Source organism: Salvelinus namaycush, chromosome 10, assembly GCF_016432855.1.
Source record: "Salvelinus namaycush isolate Seneca chromosome 10, SaNama_1.0, whole genome shotgun sequence".
Lineage (NCBI taxonomy): Eukaryota > Metazoa > Chordata > Actinopteri > Salmoniformes > Salmonidae > Salvelinus > Salvelinus namaycush.
In genome coordinates, this window is record NC_052316.1 from 14,764,085 (window position 1) to 14,771,160 (window position 7,076).

At 46.8% G+C, this 7,076-nt stretch overlaps 1 pseudogene; it reads right to left on the minus strand.

Annotated features, from left to right (window-relative positions):
- Positions 1–863: 863 nt before the first annotated feature.
- On the minus strand, positions 864–1,126 carry LOC120054442 (annotated as a pseudogene).
- Positions 1,127–7,076: the final 5,950 nt, after the last annotated feature.

Genomic DNA, 7,076 nt, shown 5'->3' on the forward strand with positions numbered 1-7,076 from the left:
ACATATCACGTTTCATATTATAGATATGGCTTTGTTTCAGTTATACCAACACAAAACACACTAATAATGTTCCTTTGAAGACAAATCACCAGTCTGGTTTCTTAAAAGGGCGGATGCATCTAAACACAGTTGTAATATCTCAACCCAGTCGGGAAATCTGAGGGAAAAATACAAATTGATCATTTGTCAGAGGCCAATCAATATTAAAAAAAGGTAATGACTGTCAAATATACTGTAACAAATCATAAACTGGGAGGTACAGAAACAGGTGTGATGTAAATATTGAAAGCTACTATGATATAGCCTATACGTTTCATCTGGACAGATCTTGTTTGCAATCCCATTGTGTTTGTAATGGCTTTGTCAGCACTCCCCTGCATTTTAGCCAATCTACAGGGACTAGAAGAGGAGGAGGAAGTATTTTGAGGGGAATGCAGCAGTGCAGTACAACCCCTTTCTACCTCTGGCTCTGAGTTGCAAGTCTGGGTCTCAAATGGTCTAGTCTTAGTAACAGTCTGGGTCTCAAGCAATCTGGTGGTCTGGTTTTAGTGTGGGCCTTGACGGCAGCATATAGTCCAAACGGCCCCTCTTTCCTCGGGTCTCTGCAGCAGCATGTAGTCAAAGGTCTTGGTCTGGGTGTTGAGGAATCCTGTCTTGACAACTGTGGTCTTTGTTTCTACAGCAGGGCCAGTCAAACTGCCCCCTTTAGACACTACCGGGGTCGTTTTCATTAGGGCACACCGTAGCGAAACGTTGTGCAACGGAAAACGAAAACAACATTTTCTTATTGGACAAGTTCGGGTAGTCCCTCCCTGTTTCAGTCCCCTTTCTTCCGTTTGGTGCCTAATGAACACGACCCAGGTCTAGACCAGGGCGTAGTCAAACTGCCCCCTCTCTACGCCCTCCTTGTGTTCGGTCCAGGAGGAGGATGGCATGCGGCTGTAGGGGTCCAGCAGGATGCGGAAGCAGCGCACCAGCAGGAAGACCAGGAAGAGCATGAGGAGCCCCACGAAGGCAAAGGCCGTCCTCTGCTCTGCGTCGCCCCCCACCAGAGCAGGGCTGCTGGGGGGCCCAGGGAGGGAGGGCCCAGGGGACAGCAGCAGCTCATAGTCCAGGGTGGGGACATCGCTCATCCTCCAAGCAGCCCGTCGGCAGAACTTACACACAGACTGGATGGTGGGGGGACCGGGCAAGAGGTGGGCCACAGTTGGGGGTACAACCAGACAGACGGTTGGACAGACTGATGTGTTCTAGTCAGCCTTTGTTTATCCTTTGAGATGTTAGCCTCTTTGAGATGAAGTGTCTACTTCAAGAGAGATTTGGTCTTGATCCCTTCTGACAGGGTGATAGACAAACAGTATGATCAGACCTAGGATCTCTTCCCCTCACAGTGAACCAACCGTAGGCAGTAGAAGACGACAACAGCACGTGTTCATCATAACCCTCTCGTATCCACTCACACAGACAGCCGCCTGGACAAATAGGACATGACACTAGCACCTGCCAGAGTGAATAAACATAGCAGTACAACAGGGAAGTGTAGTAGTACTCTCCAGTTCTCTCAATGGGGGCTAATAGTGTGCAGATGGGACCCTCGTACCCAGGTGTTGTCTGTAGTGGATGGTGATTGAATGAGCTGACAGCAGCATGTGCCTCGTGATCAACAGGGCCAATAATATTTGTGAAAACAGTGTGTCATTTGGAGGGTTGCCTGTGTCTCTCTCTGTGTGTGTGTGTGTGTGTGTGTGTGTGTGTGTGTGTGTGTGTGTGTGTGTGTGTGTGTGTGTGTGTGTGTGTGTGTGTGTGTGTGTGTGTGTGTGTGTGTGTGTGTGTGTGTGTGTGTGTGTGTGTGTGTGTGTGTGTTTGTAAAAAATAAGAGAGGCTAGAATGCTAATGAAATTACAGGGCGGTCAGTGGATCAATGGCGCTGAATGTGAAAGCAACACGCAGCACGTCGTGCTAGCGTTAGATGTTAAATAAGCCTTTTTCTCCAGGGTAGAGACAGTGAGTGGGTTTGACAAGTGGAGCCTCTGTCTATAGCCCTGTGGGTGTCTAACAAGGTAACACTTTCACCAAGCAGTCTTCCGATAGAGTGTGTACTTTTAGGATTGAAAACTCCTTTCAAATATAGGGAACAAGAGATTTTGTTAAGTTCTGTGTCTGTCTGTGAATGGATTTGCACAGTCACTGGTAGGGTATGACTGTGTGGAAGAAGAGGACCTCTGAAAGAAGGCTTGGTTCCTTCTGGTGTACCAAGCTAAGCCTTACTCCGGTTCTGTAACCGAACAGTAACTGCTTCTCCTCCGCGTGACTTCACAACTTCCTCCCCTCACACAACCTGAAAGCACATGAAAACACAACAGTCATCATTCCCATTATTACCACTGACTAACATTAACATAATGTTGTATCCATTATTTATGATTGTTATGGGGCTAAAAATGATATGGTTAATGCTTGACCAAGAACTTCATTAGACCATATCCACGACAGAGAACTTTAAAACCCTGCAAACTCCACTAAATACTCCCATTGTTAGACTAGGGTCAATAAGTAACAATTACATTCTGACATTTCCCAGCTGCTGTAGCGAGTGTTACACTGCTTGATTACACTCATTTAGGGGAGGATTACAGTGGTATTAGAAGAGCATTAACCGTAATGAATACACTCTTGTAAACGTTGATATCACAAATGTCACATTCGTACATCAGCACACTGTTTCAGCAGTTTTTGTTCAATGAAAAAATAACAAGTCATGTGGAATCAAATGGTTTCTCATGAATTATATAAATCACATCTCCAGGACAGCCGAATCGGGTTTCAAATCAGAGGTACAGTACACCAGGCCATTACCAGACCATTCCCACAAAACCCTGCCACATTCAGTGGGAAGAGAGGTAATTTGGCACACAGAGGACAGAGAGGTTGGACAGAGCCAGGTTGGAGTACAGTTTTTGGCATCTTTTACCTCTCCCCTAGCAAGTCGTCCTTGACAAGGTGCTTCACACATAACGCTGACACACTACTGTATCTCGAAAAAAGTATGTTGTACATTCTCACCTCTGCTAATACTAGTCTACATTGTAGACTCGCTCTCTCACTTCCTCCCTCTCCTCTCGACCTCTGAGCCGGAGATGGTGTGCTATTCAATCAGTGTTATTCAATCACCAGCTCCCCAGTGGTCTCCACTCCTGACACACAGCTCCCTACTGACTCTGGATGGCTGCCTCCCCAGCTGTAAGGACTGGCTACATGCATGTTACACACTGAGCATGATGGTCTTTCATTAAAGCACTAAAACTGAGAACAGGAGTGAGGGTACTTTAATATAAATTGAGAAGGGGCAAAATTTGATTTGATTGTGTGCGTAGCGGTTCATTTGGGAGGTGGGGGGTCAACAGTTCATGGACGTGCACATACATCTAAAATATACTTTTTCCCTCCAGAAATGAGCCCAATATAACATATTGGTCAATATTATCAATCTGATTCAGCATAGTGGCTATAAATAAATAGGCTGAGGGTTGCCCATCTACATTTACCCTATTGGGCTCATCATTAGCTAGATCACTTAGCCTAAAGTTTAGAGTTATCTTGTTACTCATTATAGTAACATTGATGACTTGAATGTCCACAAAAAACGTTCCACTGGCACTCACTCAATCATGTACTGTGAATATAATCAGAGAGGGAGAGGCTAAGCAAGAGGGCTTACTCTGCCCAAAATCTGTGCACGAAAAATAAGACCAAAGTGAGGCATTTGTATGGAGGTCAATGAGTGTGGAATTTGGTCAACAACAAAAATGAATCGCTAATTTGCTACGTGAGACTTATTTGTTTGAATAAAAGTTTCATAACGGTTTGGTTGCTAGAATGCACTGGTGTTTTCCCGCGACTGCATTAAGAATGTTAGGCTACAATGACTGGGCTCGCATTTCTCTCCCCCTGTGCAGCACTCGCAATTTGAAAGTGCCACGAGAGGAATATAATTTTGTCGCATAGACTGCGACAGGCTAAACAATTGAATAAATCAACTATTCCACTATGGGGTTGGTCTGATTTTGCTGTTGGTTCCTCGTGTTGTTGGTTGTGGAAAATGTAAATGTGGACACCAATTTTTTTTTGTGATAATTAAAATAACAAAAAATATCGGGTCTCGGGAACGGCGGGACCCGTGTATGTGTGCGTGTGTGAGCTGGAAACCTTGCAAGGTGACGTCTCCCTCTGATTGTGGGAGATAGTGGAAGGTTACAGTGCTGCCCAGCAGTAGTGGTTCCCTCTCCACTGACCAGTGCCTGCCCAGCATGGCACAGAGACCAGAGACAGATGGCAGTGCACCACATGACACACACAACTATTACAACACAACACAGTACAGGCATGCAGATCAGCCTGACTAGCTGTGAGACTGTCCATCTGCTACTTCAGAGCCACACATGTCCCTCGGCATGGGGGTTCATCACACCTGCACATAAGCCAAACACACACAATTGAGGCATCTCAATTATTTCCTCTGACACAAGTCCAGAATAGAAAAAGGAAGTAGAGAAGTAGAAAGGGAAAGTATTAAAGTAAGTAAAAAAGGCATAACAGACTGCTGGCTGAGAATGTCCCCCCTTGGGGAATGACAACGGGACAGGAAGTACATCTCCCTGCAGTGCCTGTGGCTCCTTGCTTCGTGCCTGTGGGTCTGTGTGTGTGACAGAGACAGAGTACTTATGAAACTGGCTGCTGTTCAATAGGCTCGAAATCACCCTGAGATAAACATTTAACTAATCACCTGTCACATGTTCCAGTGAGCAGACTCACCTCCACACAAACAGTGGCTATGGATTCAATCATCCAATCATAGGAAACTTTAACTGGAGTTGCACTGTTCTTTAAAAGGTCATTCCCTAACCCTCTTTCTTTTTAGACTACAGTATGAAAACAAACTATTGATTTTACTTGGAATTGAAAGTTTGCAAGGTTACATTTTAAATTTGGCAAGTGTACAAAGAGACCTAGCACTCTCCAAATGTAGGTTTTTGATATCTAGTAGCTTTGTAAAATCCCAAACTCGATAGAACTGACCTTGATCGTGTGTTAGAAAGAGGATATCACAAAGCTCTAACCACCCTCTTTGTCACTGAGGCGTCAAGGGAAATAATTGCTGTCAGTCAAAGTGTGTGTGTGGAGTCTTCTGTCACCCATGATGGAACATCTCATCCAGGACAACACTCCTTGGTATCAGATGGATGCAGCTACTGCAACACTGGACTGGCCTGAGGCTGCAGGGGAAACTCGCTGCTCTATACTGTGCTGACCACGCTGTCTCCCATTCCATGTACCAGAATGCTGCCGTTGGCCAGGACATTCCCACCTTTACTGTTAAGGCGAGGCTGCAAGTTTTACCAACAAAATATAATCTAGCACTCTGGCACCCTGCAAACCATGCCCCATTTTGTATTCTACATGAGTCAAATGTAATGGAGTCCATTGCCCATGTTGTGAATGGCTGCTGTTCATAAACTGATTTGTACATTGCTAGACATGACCGCCTTGTCGACCTGATAGCCAGCGAGGTGAAACAAGTAGTCTCACCAACAGCACACATGCATAAACACTCATGTAAGGGGAAGCTGGTTTGATGTTGATGATAATGTGTTTTCCTGTGGGCCAAATACGCCAGATATTGTTGTTGTGGGGGAAGGCCATGGGGAGGAGCTCCTTCTGGAAGTGGGCTGCTCATTGGACGGCTACATGGTGCAGGCCTTTGCCTAGAAGCTGCTTAAATACCAGCTCCTCGTGGGGCTTGGACAGTCTCGGGTGTAGGTGCAAGCTGGTGGCTCTAATATTTGGCAGTCTCGGCCACATACACAGACTTGCAGTGCGTGGCCTCCAGATTCTGGGCCTGAAAAAAAACTAGGCCAAAGCAATTGGCTAGGTATTGCTCTGTTTCAGCTGTCGTGGGCAGCCTAGCTGTTTGGAGGAGGTGCTTTCTGTATCCTTGAGTGCCATGCATACATGTTTGGATCAGTGGAAAACTGATTGGATTTGAAAAATGTATCATTGTGTACTTTTTACCCCTTTTTCTCCCCAACTGGTAGTTACAGTCTTGTTCCATTGCTGCAACTCCTGTATGGACTCGGGAGAGGCGAAGGTCGAGAGCCATGCGTCCTCCGAAACACGACCCTGCCAAGTCACACTGCTTGCTTAACCCGGAAGCCAGCCGTACCAATGTGTGAGGAAACACCGTCCAGCTGGCGACCGAAGTCAGCTTGCAGGCGCCCGGCCCACCACAAGAAGTCGCTAGAGCGCGATGGGACATGGAAATCCCGGCCGACCAAACCCTCCCCTAACCCGGGCGACGGGCCAATTGTGCGCTGCCTCTTGTGGCCCCCCCAGTCACGGCCGGCTGTGGCACAGCCTGGGATCGAACCTGGGGCTGTAGTGACACCTAAAGCACAGTGCTTTAGACCGCTGCGCCACTCGGGAGGCTCCTTTCAACCAACTTTTAACCTAAATCCAATGGCATGGTGTTTTTTTGTTGATTAAACGTTGAATTCCCGTTAGTTGACAACTCAACCAAATGTAAATCAAAAATAGAAGTTGAACTGACGTCTGTGTCCAGTGGGCTGAGTGAGTACAGTCACTCAGTGAGTGCAGTGTCAGTCAGTCAGTGGGAAGGAAGTCGGAAGGAAGCAGAGAGATTGCTCCGCTTATTTTCTTCCTCGTTAGTCCTCCCTCCAACCATCACCCTCCATCAGGCTCACCCGCCCGCTCCATTACTCCATGAGGACACTTCCTCTCAGCCCTGCTGCTGGAACGAGTCCTCTGAGAGGTGCAGAGGGGACACAGGCCTCATCACTCTTCATAGAACACCCACACACACACACGCACCCCCCAGGTGCGCCTGCACACAGCCATTGGTCACACCAATGGTGACAGAGCTCATCAGAGTAAATGAAGAAATAGATAAATGACATTCATTTACCTTACCGGGCCCCGCTCTGCCCTTTCCATGCTCTCTAAGTGTGCACACAGGCACACAGGCACACACACAACCTTCAGTAACGTGACAGGGCAATATC